The 19,803-nt window shown below is 40.6% G+C and overlaps 1 non-coding gene across 1 annotated transcript; it reads left to right on the forward strand.

Annotated features, from left to right (window-relative positions):
• The first annotated feature begins 907 nt into the window (after positions 1–907).
• Positions 908–1,122, forward strand: LOC145521505 (small nucleolar RNA U3). Its single transcript, XR_014065427.1, has one exon. It is a non-coding gene; the product is annotated as a small nucleolar RNA U3 (small nucleolar RNA).
• Positions 1,123–19,803: the final 18,681 nt, after the last annotated feature.

A 19,803-nucleotide genomic window follows, 5' to 3' on the forward strand; every position in this document is an offset into this window, starting at 1 on the left:
CTTGTTTCATTTATTCTCTTCTCTATTAGCAAGGCTCCTTTCAAAAATTGTTCTCTATACATTCACTATCTCAGCTCCTGTACTCCTATTTCCAATCAGGACATAGAACCGCCCACTGAATTAAATAGGAAAAGTTTAACATAAAGAGCTACTAAACCACAGTAAGAGCAACTGTAAGATCTAAAAAAAGTCCATGGACATCCTAGGACTGATAGAGAGCATTCAAAGAGGGAAAAACATCAAACAGTAGCTCTGGTGATCTGGTCAGCCACCACTGGTATATTTTTACACCTATAGTATTGACTGAAGGTGCAACATGTACTCCTGCAATTTCATTCCGATACCCTTCACTTAACATGTGTGCACTGAAAAGAAATGTTTAAAGGAATTTCATCCATTATTGTGTGCATATATTAAAAGGTGAACTCGGAGCTGAGAGGAAATAAATTGACCACTGGTACTCCCACTCATTTTTTTTTTAACCAGGACTTAGTGTACTTTGGAAGTGCACTTTTGAAAAACAAGACATGTTTTTTCAATTCTGGAAAATTCTTATTTTTTTTCATTTCTCTGATTATTATCTCTTTCTCATTGTCTTTATTCTTTTTTTTTCTGAAAATATTGTCATTCCATCCCCCATCTTTTCTGTTTCATTTTCTCTCTGGGTTATACCACACAGCAGAGTGTAGGGTTAAAAGCACAGACATTGGATCTATATTATCTGCATTCAAATTCTGGTTCTACCACTGCATTCACTGCACAGCATATTTGAAAAGACCCATCAGACTCTGCCAGGTCACATAAGGCTTTCACAAATGTAGGCAAACAGGAGGGGAAATGTTCAGGCAATCAGAGAGGTTATGTAACTTTGCATCCTGACCAGAGTGGATAAAATTTCAGTTGCTTTGACTCTATACTTTCAGGGATCATTTCTATAGTTTGTTACTAGAGAAGCTTCTCTGAACACGTAGAGCACCCAAAACCACAAGGAGAAAATGCAATGCTCTCTCCTGACAGTGAAACTGGCTCTTGGTTCTGCTTCTGCAACTGTCATTGGCCATTTAATGATCGTTCTTCTCTTCCTTTGGGAGAGTAAGAAGGCGAGAACATGGTCTGAGTGGTAAGAAGAAAAAAAGTTTCAGTTGCTTCACATTCTCGGTAACATTAGGGGGAAGGGAAATGAAGCAAGGAAGGAGGACAAGCATAGGGTGTGTTATTGAGCTGGCCACTGCTTGATAGCAAGTGCAATTGAATGCTTGATCTCAAGGGGTCATCTTCTAAGTTATATATATAATTTACTCTCTCAAGACAGTTAGTCCAGAGACAGGAAAAGAGGAAAGTGTGGTCTCTAGCTCCCTTATTTCATTCATCAAACTTTGCTGAAGTGAGAATTTATCCCCATTCAACATTGTGCTTGCATGGAAGTCTCCTTTTTCAGTATTAACAGGGAAGTGTAAGAGTGAAAAGTATAAGACATATGGCACATATATGGTGTGAGTACTACCTGCCTGTGCTGTAGTGAAGTTGCTGTGTAGGTTGCTGGGTGTGAGCAAGTGGCTGACATCCCAAAGTCAGTGAATGCATAAGAGGTGTCCCATGCTATGATTTAATACTGGTAATTTTGTTACTTCTGAGTTTCTGAAGTTGAAAAATGGATCTTCCAAGGCTATCAGACTTTTTAGAAGGCATAATTATGCCCTCTACACAAGATATTGTGCTATTAGTTTATCATCTGGACTTTAATTCATCATTAATTCAACAAATAATTATTTAGTAACTAGCATGGACCAGGCACTGTTCTGGGTTCTTGGTTTTAAATGAACCTAAGTAGGATCCAAATGGCCCTACTGTCATGGTCTTCCTCTATAGTGGAAGAAAGACAATCAGGAAAAAGATGAAACAAGGTACTATCAGAAAATTATGAGTGTGTTTTATAAAATAAAGCAAGGGAAGGAGACAGAGAGTATTCAGGGGGAAGCCATGGAGGGCATGGGAAAGGCAGTCCCATGAGAAGAAAGTAGTCATATTTGAGCAAAGAATTTAAGATAAAAAGAAAAACTAGCAGGTGTTGATTTGGAAAGAAAAAGATTTAGGCAGAGAGAATAGCAAATGCCAAGGTCCTAAAGAGAGAGCATGCTTGATTAGTGTAGGTGGACACAAGATGAATTTGAGGAAGTGGGTAGATCTCAGATTATGTCTGAATGTATAGATCATTGAGATGAATTTGGTCATTATTTTAAGTACATTGGAAAACCACTGGAAACTTTAAGGAGGAAAGGGAATAATGTGATTTTTGTGTGTTTTTGATGTTGGTTTGGTTTACATCCACCAGATCATTGAAAAAGCAAGAGAGTGCCAGAAAAACATCTATTTCTGCTTTATTGACTATGCCAAATCCTTTGACTGTGTGGATCACAATAAACTGTAGAAAATTCTGAAAGAGATGGGATACCAGGCTACCTGACCTGCCTCTTGAGAAACCTGTATGCAGGTCAGGAAGCAACAGTTAGAACTGGACATGGAACAACAGGAAATAGGAAAAGGAGTACGCCAAGGCTGTATATTGTCACCCTGCTTATTTAACTTCTATGAAGAGTGCACCATGAGAAATGCTGGGCTGGATGAAGCACAAGCTGGAATCAAAATTGCTAGGAGAAATATCAATAACCTCAGATATGCAGATGACACCACCATTATGGCAGAAAGTGAAGAAAAACTAAAGAGCCTCTTGATGAAAGTGAAAGAGGAGGGTGAAAAAAGTTGGCTTAAAGCTCAACATTCAGAAAACTAAGATCATGGCATTTGGTCCCATCACTTCATGGCAAATAGATGGGGAAACAGGGGAAACAGTGTCAGACTTTATTTTTGGGGGCTCCAAAATCACTGCTGATGTGACTGCAGCCATGAAATTAAAAGATGCTTACTCCTTGGAAGGAAAGTTATGACCAACCTAGACAGCATATTAAAAAGTAGAGACATTCCTTTGCCAACAAAGGTCTGCCTAGTCAAGGCTATAGTTTTTCCAGTAGTCATGTATGGATGTGAGAGTTGGAGTATAAAGAAAGCTGAGTGCTGAAGAATTGATGCTTTTAAACTGTGGTGTTGGAGAAGACTCTTGAGAGTCCCTTGGGCTGCAAGGATATCCAACCAGTCCATCTTAAAGGAGATCAGTCCTGGGTGTTCATTGGAACAACTGATGTTGAAGCTGAAACTCCAATACTTTGGCCATCTCATGCGAAGAGCTGACTCATTGGAAAAGACCCTAATGCTGGGAAAGATTGAGGGCAGGAGGAGAAGGGGACGACAGAGGATGAGATGGTTGGATGGCATCACCGACTCAATGGACATGAGTTTGGGTAAACTCCAGGAGTTGGTGATGGACAGGGAGGCCTGGGTGCTGCAGTCCATAGGGTCGCAAAGAGTCTGACATGACTGAGTGACTGAACTGAACTGTTTTATTTTTAATCACTCTGACTGATCTTTAAAGACTAAAGACCAAGGGACTAGTGATTAAAAAAACAACAAAAAAAAGACTAGTCTCTAACTCATGTTTATTGGATTGTGATGCAGGTGAACTATGGTGGAGAGAATATAGGAAAAAATGTTGGGGAGTTGGCTCCACCAGGAGCATATTGGCATAGTTATATGAAGAAGGGCTTTGGGACAGGAGATCAAGCAAGTATCTATAGAGAAAGGGTGTGTGAAGAATAGCACAGTGTTGGTCTCAGAGACTGGCCTCGGACCCAGTTTTTCAAATTTGATCTGAACCCAGGACAGCATGGGGAGAGACAGGGAGCTTTAGGAAGATTCTGTGAGGTATTGGGACACAAACATCATTGTCTGATGCTCAGGGAACAAATCGTGACATTGGGAAGGGAGTATCTCTCTCTCTCTTTCATCAGTGAACACAGCTTGGATTCAATGCCTTGACAACTAGACTAGGAAGCTGCCCAAAACTGAGGCTCAGCAATGCCCTGGGAAACACAGTGCCCCTAAAGGTAGGGATAGAATATACAGAAGACTTAGAGCTGCCAGACACATGAATGAACTTATTTCTGAGCATGAATCTGTCTTGGGTCTGTGCAAAATAACTGGTGAGACATCAGGGGACCCAGAGGAGATGTGTTAGAAGATGGGAGAAGAAAATTACATGGTAACTAGTGATGGTAAACCAGGGAAAGTCCTTCAAAGACTCCTCATTTCACTGGGATAAAGAGAAGTTCTCAGCTCTGTGTAATTAAGAACCCTGCTTACCTCTCTCCCTTCCTTCTGCTTTCCTCAGACTATGTGAGTCATCCACAAGAAGTCTCTTCCAATCCTATGGATGCATCTGGCTCTCTTTTATCATCTGGCTTTTATAAATGTTATTCCCACTCTTTGGATACTCTTTCCCCTTCTGTCTTGCCTCAGATAATTCCTATTGATTTTAAAGTTTCACCTTTGAGGCCACTTGCCCTAGAATAAGTTTCCTACCATCATACTCTGGGTTATGTATTCCTCATCCATGCTTCTACGGTGCCCCAAATACTATACTCTCATAGCACTTAAGTACAGGGGAAGTGTTTACTCATTTAGTTTAGTCCCAGCTACAATGAAAACTTTATGATGCAGGGATTGGATCTGTGACTTGTTCATCTTTGTATCTCTAGTCTCCAACATAGTTCCACAGGAAATTAGCAGATGCTCAAAACTTTTTAATGAAGAGAAGGTAGAAAGTTTAAAAGGAAGGGAAGAAAAGAGACAAGTTACAGATAAGGAGTGAGTACCCTTGCCCTGTACCATTCTCTTTAATTCAGCTTTCAGTGGAGTGGCCTCACTACTGAAGTTGATAGAAGGTATTGTATCTGCTGTGTTGAGAGAGAACCTATTTAAAGCTTTTAACTGTGAGAAATGAATTTCTTTTATTTATGAATCACTCAGTTTATGGTATTTTTGTTATATCAGTCCATATGGTATGGAAATCCTCTCCTCCAGAGGTCAAGAATCCTGAACAAGCCCCCAGAATGAAAGGTTGCTGCTATACGCCATTTGATAGGCCAGGATTCATGACCTCTGGAGGAGAGGATTTCCATCCAGGGTCAGAGACTTGACTAATTGGAGCTTTTTGTGTAGCAAAGTTTTATTAAAGTATAATAGAGATGAGGAAAGCTTCTGACACAGACAACAGAAGGGGAAAGAAAGTGTACCCTTGGTAGTTTTTAGCAAGGTGTTTTATGCCTGTGAGAAAGCTGTTAATCAGATAAGGGAGACACCCTCAAGGCTGAGGGAGTTTCACCAGGCCCCTCTCCTACAACATGCATTTTTGAGATAGGCTGGCAAGAGGTGTGTCATCCCCTGGCCACGAAACAATTGGCAGGAATACTGGTTTGTTGAGCCATTATCAGCCCAAGGTTTGAGAAAAGAAAAAAAGTTAGTCTCAGGTGGAACCCTTTTGAAGAAAGGCAAAATTCAAAGTTTCATTAACATGGCTTAAGAAAAACATTTCCATAAGAAAAACACATTGGTTAGCTCAAGGCGGAACCAGGTGTCCTCAACACAGAATTAAAAGAAGCCTCTTTTAGTATTGTGTAGAGAAGGAAAAAAAAAAAGTATGCCACTTGCAATTTATTTCCTCCTGCTGCTTAGGGACCTCTGGCCTTCCTGCCTCTTACCTCTCAGTTTTTAGGGAATGGGAAGGGAAAAACAGAACGTGACTGCTAATGGATAGGGAGGGGGCTTATCTTTAGAGTGATAAATGCAACAACCATTTCAAAAATAGGCTATTTTGAAAGGTCCATACATTTGGAAAGAATATGTAATATCTGCCAGAACAACATGGGGAAATACGGCCATCTATACACAGGCTCAAAGAATGCAAACAGACAAAAGTGGAATATTTATTAAAAGCCACACAATATGGAAAGTTTTGCTCATTACAAGGCAGGATAGCTGATGGGAAAAGCACCAGCTGTTGCTGCATATTCTACAAACGTTTTCTATAGGTTTAGTAGAATGGATTTAATAACAAATTTGGGTTTATGGAACTTTTCATGAGCTAAGGCATGATGCGTCATGACCCCAGAGAAGAATATCAAGGGGCTGGCTTTCTTAGGGGCTTCATATTATTTCTTCCAAAATAACCTATGTATTATTGCCTGAGTGCCAGTGTTCACAGATGGTCTCCTGCATGGCAGTAGTACTAACACTTTCACTGAAGAAAACATTTTAATAAGCAATAGAGCTAAGGTCAGGAAGCAACAGTTAGAACTGGACATGGAACAACAGAATGGTTCCAAATAGGAAAAGGAGTATGTCAAGGCTGTATATTGTCACCCTGCTTATTTAACTTATATGCAGAGCACATCATGAGAAACACTGGGCTGGAAGAAACACAAGCTGGAATCAAGATTGTGGGGAGAAATATCAATAACCTCAGATATGCAGATGACACCACCCTTATGGCAGAAAGTGAAGAAGAACTAAAGAGCCTCTTGATGAAAGGGAAAGAGGAGAGTGAAAAAAATTGGCTTAAAGCTTAACGTTCACAAAACTAAGATCATAGCATCTGGTCCCATCACTTCATGGGAAATAGATTGAGAAACAGTGTCAGACTTTATTTTTTGGGGCTCCAAAATCACTGCTGATAGTGATTGCAGCCCTGAAATTAAAAGACGCTTACTCCTTGGAAGGAAGGTTATGACCAACCTAGATAGCATATTTAAAAGCAGAGACATTACTTTGCCAACAAAGGTCGGTCTAGTCAAGGCTCTAGTTTCTCCAGTGGTCATGTATGGATGTGAGAGTTGGACGGTGAAGAAAGCTGAGCGCCAAAGAATTGATGCTTTTGAACGGTGGTGTTGGAGAAGACTCTTTAGAGTCCCTTGGACTGCAACAAGATCCAACCAGTCCATCCTAAAGGAGATCAGTCCTGGGTGTTCATTAGAAGGACTGATGTTGAAGCTGAAACTTCAATACTTTGGCCACCTCATGCGAAGAGTTGACTCATTGGAAAAGACCCTAATGCTGGGAAGGATTGGGGGCGGGAGGAGAAGGGGACGACAGAGGATGAGATGGTTGGATTGCATCACTGACTCGATGGACGTGGGTTTGGGTAAGCTCCGGGAGTTGGTGATGGACAGGAAGGCCTGGCGTGCTGTGATTCATGGGGTTGCAAAGAGACGGACAGTACTGACAGACTGAACTGAACTGAACTGAAGAATGCAAAAGACATGTACTCAGAAAACTATGATATTGATGAAATGAACTGAAGATACTACAAACAGATGGAAAGATATATCACGTTCTTGGGTTGGAAGAATTAGTATTGCTAAAATGATCATACTACCCAAGGCAATCTAAAGACTGTATGCAATCCCTAGAAAGATACTGGGCTTCCCTGGTGGCTCAGTGGTAAAGAATCCTCCTACTAATGGAGGAAATGTGAGTCCGATCCCTTGGTTGAAAAGATCCCCTGGAGAAGGACACAAAAACTCACTCCAGTATTCTCGCCTGGGAAATTCCATGGAGAAAGGAGACTGATGGGCTGCAGTCCATGGGGTTGCAGAAAAGAGTTGAACACAACTTAGCAACTAAACAACAACAATCAAGACATCAATGGTATATTTCACAGAACTAGAATAAATAATTTTACAATTTATATGGAAACACAAAAGATTCTGAATAGAAAAAACAATCTTGAGAAAGAAGAACAGAGTTGGAGGCATCATGTTCTATGACTTCAGACTGTACTATATACTATTATAGTAATCATAATCATCAGTTCAGTTCAGTCACTCAGTCATGTCCAACTCTTTGAGACCCCATGGGCTGCAGCACTCCAGGCCTCCCTGTCCATTGCCAACTATCAGAGCTTGCTCAAACTCAGGTCCATCGAGTTGATGATGTCATCCAACCATCTCATCCAACCAATTCATCCTTTCCTCCCACTGTCAATCTTTCCCAGAATCAGGGGCTTTTCCAATGAGTCAGTTCTTCCCATCACGTGGCCAAAATATTGGAGTTTCAGCTTCAACATCAATCAATAGTCAGGACTGATTACCTTTAGGATGGACTAGTTGGATCTGCTTGCAGTCCAAGGGACTCTCAAGAGTCCTCTCCAACACCACAATTCAAAAGCATCAATTCATTGGCACTCAGCTTTCTTTATACTCCTACTCTCAAATCCATACATAACTACTGGAAAAACCATATCTTTTACTAGATGGACCTTCATTGGCAAAGTAATGTCTCTGTTTTTTAATATGCTGTCTAGGTTGGTCATAGCTTTTCTTCCAAGGAGTTCAGTTCAGTTCAGTCGCTCAGTCGTGTCCGACTGTTTGTGACCCCATGAATTGCAGCACGCCAGGCCTCCCTGTCCATCACCAACTCCCAGAGTTTACCCAAACCCACGTCCATTGAGTCGGTGATGCCATCCAATCATCTCATCCTCTGTCGTCCCCTTCTCCTCCTGCCCCCAATCCTACCCAGCATTAAGGTCTTTTCCAATGAGTCAACGCTTCACATGAGGTGGCCAAAGTATTAGAGTTTCAGCTTCAGCATCAGTCCTTCCAAAGAACACCCAGGACTGATCTCCTTTAGGATGGACTGGTTGGATCTTGTTGCAGTCCAAGGGACTCTCAAGAGTCTTCTCCAACACCACAGTTCAAAAGCATCAATTCTTTGGCGCTCAGCTTTCTTCACCGTCCAACTCTCACATCCATACATGACCACTGGAAAAACCAGAGCCTTGACTAGACCGACTTTTGTTGGCAAAGTAATGTCTCTGCTTTTAAATATGCTCTCTAGGTTGGTCATAAACTTTCTTCCAAGGAGTAAACGTCTTTTAATTTCATGGCTACAATCACCATCAGCAGTGATTTTGGAGCCCCCAAAAATAAAGTCTGACACTGTTTCCACTGTTTCCCCATCTATCTCCCATGAAGTGATGGGACCAGATGCCATGATCTTAGTTTTCTGAACATTGAGCTTTAAGCCAACTTTTTCATTCTCCTCAAGAGGCTCTTTCGTTCTTCTTTGCTTTCTGCTATAATGGTGGTGTCATCTGCATATCTGAGGTTATTGATATTTCCCTGGCAATCTTGATTCCAGTTTGTGATTCATCCAGCCCAGTGTTTCTCATGATGTACTCTGCATATAAGTTAAATAAGCAGGGTGACAATACACAGATTTTACGTACTCCTTTCCCAATTTGGAACCAGTCTGTTGTTCCTTATCCAGTTCTAACTGTTGCTTCTTGACCTGCATATGGATTTCTCAGTAGGCAGGTCAGGTGGTTTGGTATTCCCATCTCTGGAAGAATTTTCCATAGTTTGTGTGATCCACACAGTCAAAGGCTTTGGCATAATCAATAAAGCTGAAGTAGATGTTTTTCTGGAATTCTCTTGCTTTTTCAGTGATCCAGCAGATGTTGGCAATTTGATCTCTGGTTCCTCTGCCTTTTCTAAATCCAGCTTGGACACCTGGAAGTTCACAGCTCACATTCTGTTGAAGCCTGTCTTGGAGAATTTTGAGCATTACTTTTCGAGAATGTTAGATGAGTGCAATTGTGTGGTAGTTTGAGCATTGTTGGCGTTGCCTATCTTTGGGACTGGAATGAAGACTGCCTTTTCCGGTCCTGTGGCCACTGCTGAGTTTTCCAAATTTGCTGGCATATTGAGTGCAGCACTTTCACAGCATCATCTTTTAGGATTTGAAATAGCTCAACTGGAATTCCATCACCTCCTCTAGCTTTGTTTGTAGTAATGCCTCCTAAGGCCCACTTGACTTCATATTCCACCATGTCTGACTCTAAGTGAGTGACCACACCATCATGGTTATCCGTGTCATGAAAATCTTTTTTGTACAGTTCTTCTGAGTATTCTTGCCACCTCTTCTTAATATCTTCGGCTTCTGTTAGGTCCATACTTTTTCTGTCCTTTATTGTGCCCATCTCTGCATGAAATGTTCCCTTGGTATCTCTAATTTTCTTGAAGAGATCTCTAGTCTTTCCCATTCTGTTGTTTTCCTCTATTTCTTTGCATTGATCACTGAGGAAGGCTTTCTTATGTCTCCTTGCTGTTCTTTGGAACTCTGCATTCAAATGGCTATATCTTTCCTTAAAACAGTATGGTAGTGGCATAAAAACAGACATGCAGGTCAATGGAACATATAAGCACAGAAATCAACCCACACAATTATGGTCAATTAATTTACACTCAATTAACCTATGACAAAGGAGTGAAGGATCTCCTGTGAAGATAGCCACTTCAATAAGTATTGCTTGCAAAACTGGACAGATACATGTAAATCAAGTAAATTAAAACATTCTCTAAAATCATGCAAAAAAAAAATCTCATTATGGATGAAACCATAAAATCAAAAGCTGTATAACTTCTAGTGGGAAATTATAGGCGGTACACTCTGTCATAAATTATAGCAATATTTTTTTGGATCTGTCTCTAAAATCAGAAGCAAACAAATGGGAAGTGATTAAAATGAAAAGCTTTAGCACAGCAAAGGAAACTTCCAGTAAAATGAAAAGACAATATACTGAATGGAGAAAATATTTGCTGATGATATGACCCATATGACTGATAAGAGATAAGCAAATTATACAATTCAATGTGAAAGAAATAAACAATCTGATTAAAAATGGCCAAGGAACTGAATAGACATTTTTCCAAAAAGAACATGCAGATGGTCAACAGGCATATGAAAAGATGCTCAATACCATTAGTCATCAGGGAAATGAAAATGAAAATCACAGTAAAATATCACCTCATATCTGTCAGAAAGCTATCATCAAAAAGAACATAAATAACAGATGTTGGTGAGGATGTGGAGAAAGGGAACCCTCATGAACTGTTGGTGGGAAAATAAATTCGTGCAGCCACTGTGGAAAACAATACTGTGGTGGTGGTTCAGTCGCCAAGTCATGTCCGACTCTTGCGACTCCATGGACTGTAGCCCACCAGGCTCCTCTGTCCATGGGATTCTCCAGGCAAGAATACTGGTGTGGGTTGCCATTTCCTTCTCCAGGGGATCTTCCCAATCCAGGAATCGAACCCAGGTCTCCTGAATTGCAGGCAGATGATTTACCAACTGAGCTACTAAAAATAGAAATACCATATGACCCAGAAATTTCACTTCTGCATATACATATGTCCAAAAAATGAAAGCATTAATTTAAAACTATACATGTACCCCAATGTTCATAGCAGCTTTATTTATAAATTACCAAAATATGGAAGCAACGCAAGTGACCATCAGCAGATGAAAGGATAAAGAGGAGAGAATGCTATTCATCCATAAAACAGCCATTTGCATCAAAATGGATAGACCTGGAGGATATTATATAAGTGAATTAAGTCTGACAGAAAAAGACAAACACTGTATGATATCATTTGTACATGGAATCTAAAAAATATGACAAACTAGTGAATATGACAAAAAAGAATCAGACTCATAGATACAAATTAGTATTTACCAGTGGGAGAGAGAAGAAGGGGCAACATAGGGATAAAGGACTAAGAGATGCAAACTATTACGTATAAAATAACCTACAAGGATACATTGTACAAAACATGTAAGATATCCAGTGTCTTATAATACCTGTAAATAGGCTAAAAACTTACATTTTTTAACTCACTATTGTGTACCCTTAACCAGTAACTTGTATATTATACATCAACTACATTTCAATTAAAAAATAAAAACAAATTAAAAAACAAGTATATTCATAAACATAGAAAGAAACCAACATTTGGGAACTCACATGATGATGGTTGAAATTGGGTGACACACTTCAGACTTTTATCAAGACCTGTTTTCACTTGTTAATAATGTTACTAGTAAGTCACCCTCTATATAGTTTCCATGTGTGTGCTCAGTCGTGTCCAACTCTTTGCGACCTCATCAACTGTAGCCCCACCAGGCTCCTCTGTCCATGGGGATTCTCTAGGTAAGAATACTGGAGTGGGTTGTCATGCCCTTCGCCAGGGAATCTTCCCAACCCAGGGATTGAACCCAGGTCTCCCGTATTGTTGGAGGATTCTTTACTGTCTGAGCCACCAGGGAAGCCCAAGAATACTGGAGTGGTTACCTATCCCTTCTCCAGCGGAACTTCCTGACACAGGAATCGAACCAGGGTCTTATCGTAGGTGGATTCTTTACCAACTGAGCTACACGGGACACTAATTTTCCATAATTTTAACTAATAGCTAACATTTGTTGATTGTTTATCATGTGTCAGGAACTGTACAAAGACTTTATACGAAATAGTTCAAAAGGCTATGAGGTAAATACTATTACATTTCCATTCTGTGATGGAAAGAGAGAGAGGGTCAGAGAAATGAAACAGCATGCTCAAATTTCACAGCAAGTAAATGACAGCTGAGATTCAAAGGTAGGCAATGGGACTTTGTAGCCTTAATGGCTATGCATTAGCAGAGAATTCTTGACTACTTCCTTACAGGGTAGATATGAAGACAAAAGTAACAGTTTAAATGAAAGCAATCCAAACAATATAAAGAACTATATGATAGATATATGTAGATGCTAAAAATTTCAGTAAATTCTGAAGATGAGAGCAGTGTTTGATCAACGTGCTCCAAAATACCCTTTGAGAAAATACATTTCAAAATTTAAAGTTATGGACGTATATTTCAAATATGCTGCTGCTGCTAAGTCGCTTTAGCCATGTCCGACTCTGTGCGACCCCATAGATGGCAGCCCACCAGGCTCCTCTGTCCCTTGGACTGTCCAGGCAAGAATACTGGAGTGGGTTGCCATTATGTGTAAAATTGTATGGAGTTATTAACTTCTAGGATTTATGCAATGTATTTTTAAATACTTAACATTTGATAATATCAGCTACTTTGTAAAAGTAAAATAAAAAAATCAGGATAAAAACTTGCTATACTGTATGCACACCATGTTCATAACAGTATTATTTACAATTGCCAAGATATAAAAGCAACTTAAATGTCCATCAACAGATGAATAGATAAAGAAGATGTGGTAGTATATATATACAATGGAATACTGGTGGTGGTGGTGGTGCTTAGTTGCTAAGTCATGTCCAACTCTTTTGCAACCCCATGGACTGTAGCCCTTCAGGCTCCTCTGTCCATGGGACTTCCCAGACAAGAATACTGGAGTGAGTTACCATGCCCTCCTCCAGGGAATCTTCCTGACCCAAGGATCAAACCACAGCTCCTACACTGTAGGCTGGTTCTTTACCACGGACTACCTGGGAAGCCCCACAATGGAATATTACTCAGCCATAAAAAGGAATGAAATTGTGTCATTTGCATACACGTAGATAGACCTAGAGACTGTCATATAGAATTAAGTCAAAAAGAGAAAAACAAGTATCATATAGTATCACTTATATGTAGAATCTAGAAAAATGGTACAGACAAACTTATCTGCAAAGCAGAAATAGAGATACAGACATAGAGAACAAACTTATGGGTACCAAGGGGAAAGGGAGGGTGGGATGACTTAGGAGATTGGGATTGACATATATACACTACTATTGTAAAACAGATAACCAACAAGAACCTGCTGTAGAGTACAGGAAACTCTACTCAATGTTCCGTGGTGAAGTAAATGGGAAGGAAACCCCCCAAAGAGGGGACATATATAGAGCTGATTCACTTTGCTGTATAGCAGAAACTAACACAACATTGTAAAGCAACTATTCTACATAAAAAAGATTTTTTTTAAAGATGTGGTACATATATATACAATATATTACTCAAGCATAAAAAAGGAATGAAATTTGGCATTTGCAGCAACATGGATGAACTTGAAGAGTACTATGCTAAGTGAAATAAGTCATACAGAAAAAGACAAATATTGTATGATACCACTTACATGTAGAATCTGAAAAATTATAACAAACTAGTGAATATAACAGAAAAGAATCAGACTCACAGATGTAGAGAACACACTAGTAGTCACCTGTCGGGAGCAGGGGGAAGGGCAAAATAGGAGTGGAGGGGTGGGAGTTATAAACTATTGGAAGTAAGACAGACTACAAGGATGTATTGCACAATATGGGTAATATAGTCAATGTTTTATAATAACTGTAAATGGAGTGTAACCTTTAAAAATTGTATAAAAATAAAAATGAGAAAAAATATGTCCTATTGCAATTATTTTTCCACTGTATTATTTTAGCAACAGAAATGCACACCATTCTCTAAGGAAGAATAGGAATATGTAAATTTATGATGATGAGGGTTTTCTTGGGATATAGAATCAAGGCTAGGAGCACAAGACAAAAAAGAAGGTGCTGCATGCTTTCTGCTGCACTCCCAGTGGCACAGGAGCCCAGTAATTATTCCCACCGGCAAGAAAACGGACGATAGATAATGATTGACAAGGGAAACTTGGGGTCTAGACAATCATATTTAATGAGATAGGTTAGACAGTCTAAGTAGCACAGCCTCCAACAGGCTGGATTCCATAAATTTTCAGTCCACTTTGGGATAAACTCAGTAGGTCTGTTGGCATCATTGCCTTGAAAGCTACCCAAAGCTACCCAAAACAGTTCAGACTTGATAATTCACTCTGGGCTTTTTTTTTTTTTTAAAACAAAATAAGGTAAATTTTGAGCCGTATGAATAAAACCTTCATATTCTAAGTGTTTTAACACAAATCTACCCTGCAAGTAGGTAGTAAGGTACAGTCTGGAGCAATAGGACTCTAGGCCAAATGCTCTTCTGGAAAGATCCCTAGAAATCCTGGGTAGTGGTGGTTTAGTCAGTAAGTCATATCCAACTCTTGCTACCCCATGTACTGTAGTCAGCCAGGCTCCTCTGTCCTTGGGATTCTCCAGGCAAGAATACTGGAGTGGGTTGCCATTTCCTTCTGCAGGGAATCTTCCCAACCCAGGGATTGAACCCGGGTCTCCTGCATTGCAGGCAGATTCTTTACTGACTGAACTATGAGAGAAGCCCTTTATGACACTTGTATGCATTAAAAAAGATGAAAACTTAAAATCCCAAGTGGGAGGGTGTCAGCTGTTTATGCCACTCAGAATGCATGGTCCTGTCCTGTATTCATTCTCTTACCTCTCTGGGCAGGTATGGCCAGAGGAGCTAGTGACAGCCATCCTTCTGCCATGATGACGGCATGTAGAAAATGGCTGAGGGTCAACAGTGTTTTGCCACTAAACCTGGTGAGAGAGTCACTGGCCCATCAGAGATAAAGCTTGTAACCAGTTAGCCAGAGCACTTTGGGGCAGGATGCCATAGGATAGCTCCTCTAACTCCATGCCGCATATACAGAGAGTTTAGGCTTCAGCTTCCATGTGATATAGAAATACTGGCCCCTTAGGACTGTGTTTCCTGGTGGCCAACCCTGGCCAAGAATCATAATTGAAAAGCTGTCACTGCCCTGAGCATTGCCAATCCCAGAAAATCTGAGAAGCACAGCCTTCTGCAATTTCATGTCTCTTCTCCAGACTGTAAAATAGCTGAAAAATAAACATAAAAAACAGACAAATACAAACACTGGACAGAGTTTTGAGGATTGATGGATGAATCTCATGTGCTGTTCCTCATTCAAGGAAGTTGATTTACATCCTATTTCCTGATAGGAAAGTAATAGACAAAGGACATCCTCAGATTCTAATTGCAATCATGTCTGTCATCCTGATATCCTCTGAATGCGTATTATAACAGAGACCTCATTCAGGTACAGATAATCTTGGTAAAACATGTTTCTGAAAGAAGTACAGCTTATCTTATTTCCTCTACTTCTAAATGCCAGAGTTGGGACTTTAATTATCAGATACACATCTCATCCAGGAACATGCCTACACACAAAGTCAGGAGGGAATTTCTGATCTGAGGCTCGCTGAAGATTTACTTATTTCAGAAGCATTTCTGTAGCAGTGTGAATTTGTATAGCAGTGTGAAGGCATTCTTCTAGGTGGTTTACAAATATACATTCCTTTAATCTTCATAACAGCTTTTTGAGAGAAGGTACTTTTATGGACTCTATTTTATAGATGAAGAAACTGCCCAAGTTTTCCCAGTGAGGACATGACAGAGCCAGGATTCAAACCTGGCAATTTTGAATCAGTCGTGCTGTGCTATGCTTTGCTGCCTCTCACATAGGCTTGCTGAGACTGACTATAAATTTATTCTGTGATGGGAATCATACACATTTAACCAGTCAACCCTAAAGGGAATCAATGCTGGATATTCATTGGAAGGACTGATGCTAAAGCTGAAGCTGCAATACTTTGGCCACCTGATGCAAAGAGCTGACTCACTGGAAAAGACTCTGATACTGGGAAAGACTGAGGGCAAGAGGATAAGATGAATGGATGGCCTCAATGATTCAATGGATATGAGTCTGAGAAAACTCAAGGAGTTAGTGAAAGACAGGGAAGCCTGGCATGCTGCAGTTCACAGGTCTCAAAGAGTTGGACACAATTTAGTGAACGACAACAAAGCATACAGGGACTATACAAGAAAGTTATATGGTAGGTGTGAATGGCTTCTGTCTCCTAACTCAAAAGTGGCCATTGTCTTTGACCAATGCAGCTAAGGACTCTTCCTCTACATCCTATGCACTTCAGAGCTCCTAATAGAAATCATACAGAACGTCTATACCTTTGTTCATTGTTCCAGATTTGATCTTTAAGCAGCATGCAATCAATTTGTTCAAAAATGTTGCTTCCTTCCAAACCACTGAGCAAAATTTTGGCTTCCTGGCCTGCTTACCAGCCTCAGGAATTTTGCAGCTCCCAGACTCTCTAATCTGAATACCCATAACTTCAGTATCTGATGTTGTGGCTGTGGTCTCTCTGCAGTCATAGGATTCTGTCTTGCTAACAGGTGGCCCAAACACTTTAATATCCTTTTGGCCAAAAGAACTACTTCCTACTCAGACTCCAAAGTAAAAACTGATTTCCCATTCTGTGGTATGTTGTCATTTACTGGAAAATGTAGAATCAGTTACTATTTTTGTAGAAGTCCCCAGAAATGGTCCTGGGGGAGAATCTCTGTTGAAACCAGTAGCACATGGGTTAGACTATCCTGGGAACATCAGCAAGTGTGTGTTACTCTCATCATAAACAAACCCATAGGAATAATAGAAAGCTTCTGAGCACAATCTCTGCATGAGTACACACACCATTCTGAAGACAGAGGTCTTCCCCCTGCCCTTGTGGCTCCCTTGATAAAGCTCAAAATGATCACTTGCTCCATCGATTTGGCAATTATTTATTGTTTTTCACAGTTTTTATAGTGTTTCTCATAGTACTAGAATTCATAAACAAGCATTATTAACTCAACATAAGTACCTCCAAATTGGGTCACAAAACTAATTCTTTTCAGTTGGTTTTAATCTATAGTTCGGTTAGCTGTCATTAGACTCACTTATTATAAAATGACCTATTTAGTTAAATGAAACTCTTAATTAAAGCAAGGGAGTCATTATTTACATTAGTGATTTTCATACTTGATTATCCATTACAACCATGTAGGGAGCTTCCACACTCTCAGAAGCCCAATCAGCATTCAGATTAGTTACATTAGTAACTTGGGGTGGGGTTCAGGTGTCATACCTTTTCAAGTGCCCTAGGAGATTCCAACATGTATCTAAGTTTGGAAACTACTGATATAAAGGAAAATTTTTAAATTTTAATATTATTTAATTAGATTTATACTAATAGCAAACATTGGAATATTGTGCCTGCTATGTACTGGGTACTGCTGTAAACCTTTGTGAATATAAACACATCTAATCTTCACTACAGGAGAAGGCAATGGCAACCCACTCTAGTACTCTTGCCTGGAAAATCCCATGGAGGAGCCTGGTAGGCTATAGTCCATGGGGTCGCTAAGAGTCGGACACGACTGAGCATCCCTTTCATGCACTGGAGAAGGAAATGGCAATCCACTCCAGTGTTCTTGCCTGGAGAATCCCAGGAACAGCGGAGCCTGGTGAGCTGCTGTCTATGGGGTCGCACAGAGTCGGACACAACTGAAGCTACTTAGCAGCAGCAGCAGCAGCAATCTTCACTACAATGCTATGGTATTATTATCTCCATGTTACAGTTGATGGAAAAAAGAGACAGAAATTACGAGACTTGTCCAAAATAACTCATATTGTAAGTAGCAGAGTCATAATTTTTATTCCATTAGTTTGGCTCATAACCATTATTCTGTCTGTTAAATATTTATGTCTTTAAATAGAGTTTGAAAACAAACATTTAATAGTAGTTACAGCAGTGGTGTCAGGAGGCAGTCAGAGGCACACTTTTAAGTGGTTTATATAAAGAAATGCATTAATAACAAAGAAAACTTCCTTTTTTTAAAGGAAGTTTAATTTAAATTTTAAATTAGTTTATTTATCTATTTTTTAACTTTACAATATTGTATTTGTTTTGCCATACATTGACATGAATCCACCATGGGTGTACATGTTTCCCTCTTCCAGAAAACTTCTTAAATGCCTGTTCTTATTAGTAACTGCTTAATCTATTTTTAATTGTTTTACTCAGACAAACCTCTTTTGGAATGTTATATAACAAATTAAGCTATATACCATGTACCAGGAATGTTAGCTTAAAACCATTAGTTAGCATTGACAACGAACGTTCCTATGATCTTCATTCTCTTAAAAAAAAAAAGTGACTCTCCTCTCCCCAAACAAGTGAACAAGCACATCTCTTTTGCTCTTACCTGTAGTGCCATCATCCCAGAATACTTAAAGCCCTCCCCGGTAGCCGTCTCCTGTGCTGCAGGCATTCTTACTCCGCTAACTGCCTTCCTGATATTCCTGGCTTACCCCCTCTCCAAGTGTCTGACACCCAAGTTCAGCATGGAACAAGCAGCTCTGGGGCCTGCCGGCTCCAGGCAGAACTCCCCTTTCTCTGCCTGCAGCTTGCAGGAGAGAGCGGCTCCTCCAGCCTCAGGCCCCAGGAAAGGGGCTCTCTGGCTGCTCCCTTCTCCTCCGGTCTAGCTCCCCTCTGCTTCACAGCATCCCGTGAGGTTTGTTCAGAGAGGCCATGGAGGTCCTGCAGCTGCCGCCAGCTGAGCCTGACCGGGGCCCTGAACCAGGCCTCTGGGACGGTGCCAAGTCACTCTTAAAGTGGGCACATACATAGCTGTTGAGCATCGTCTGCCTTTTAGTCCACCCTCAGCATTATGTCTCTGCTTTTCTCTTCTCCACACTCACATTCCAGCCTCTGAGGCTGACCCTTACCTGAATAACCGCCCTTTCTTACTCCCTTTCTTCCCTCTGGTGTCTGTAGTTTAAGCCCCAAACGTCAGCCCCAGCCTGGGCTGGCCACTCGCTGCCAGATCTCATGGATGCCCACCATCTGCTGTTGTGGCCTTAGGACTCTGCCAGGCCTCTGGGAATCCACGTGCCAGTCTTCCTGGATGGCCTCTGCTTTACTGTCGACGCCTGCGGAGACTTGTCCCAGTGACCTGCTCTGTCCTTGGGGTTCTGTGGAGTCTCTGCTTACTGGCCTTTTCTAGCCTGACCCACCCCACGTGACATTTGAGCTGAAGTCTGGCAGCTTTCTGTCCATGGGAGCCGGGGGTTATGATAAATTATTCAAATGCACACAAAATTTTGTTTTTACTGAACTATGTCACCGGCTTTGAGCAGTTGTCCCCACCTGTCTCAAGATGGCTGGCACAGATTTCTCCTTTATTAAAGGGACCAGGTCATTTTTCATAAAACATTTAAAAAGCATATGTACACAGGGCCTACCTGTAAGCAGGTGTGCAGTAGCTTCTGAGGGCTTCACTGGGCATCATGTTTTCCCATGCCCTCTGTATCCCTCATCTG

The sequence above is a fragment of the Giraffa tippelskirchi genome, chromosome 1 (assembly GCF_054371585.1).
Source record: "Giraffa tippelskirchi isolate mGirTip1 chromosome 1, T2T-mGirTip1v1.2.pri, whole genome shotgun sequence".
In the NCBI taxonomy this organism is placed as follows: Eukaryota; Metazoa; Chordata; class Mammalia; order Artiodactyla; family Giraffidae; genus Giraffa; species Giraffa tippelskirchi.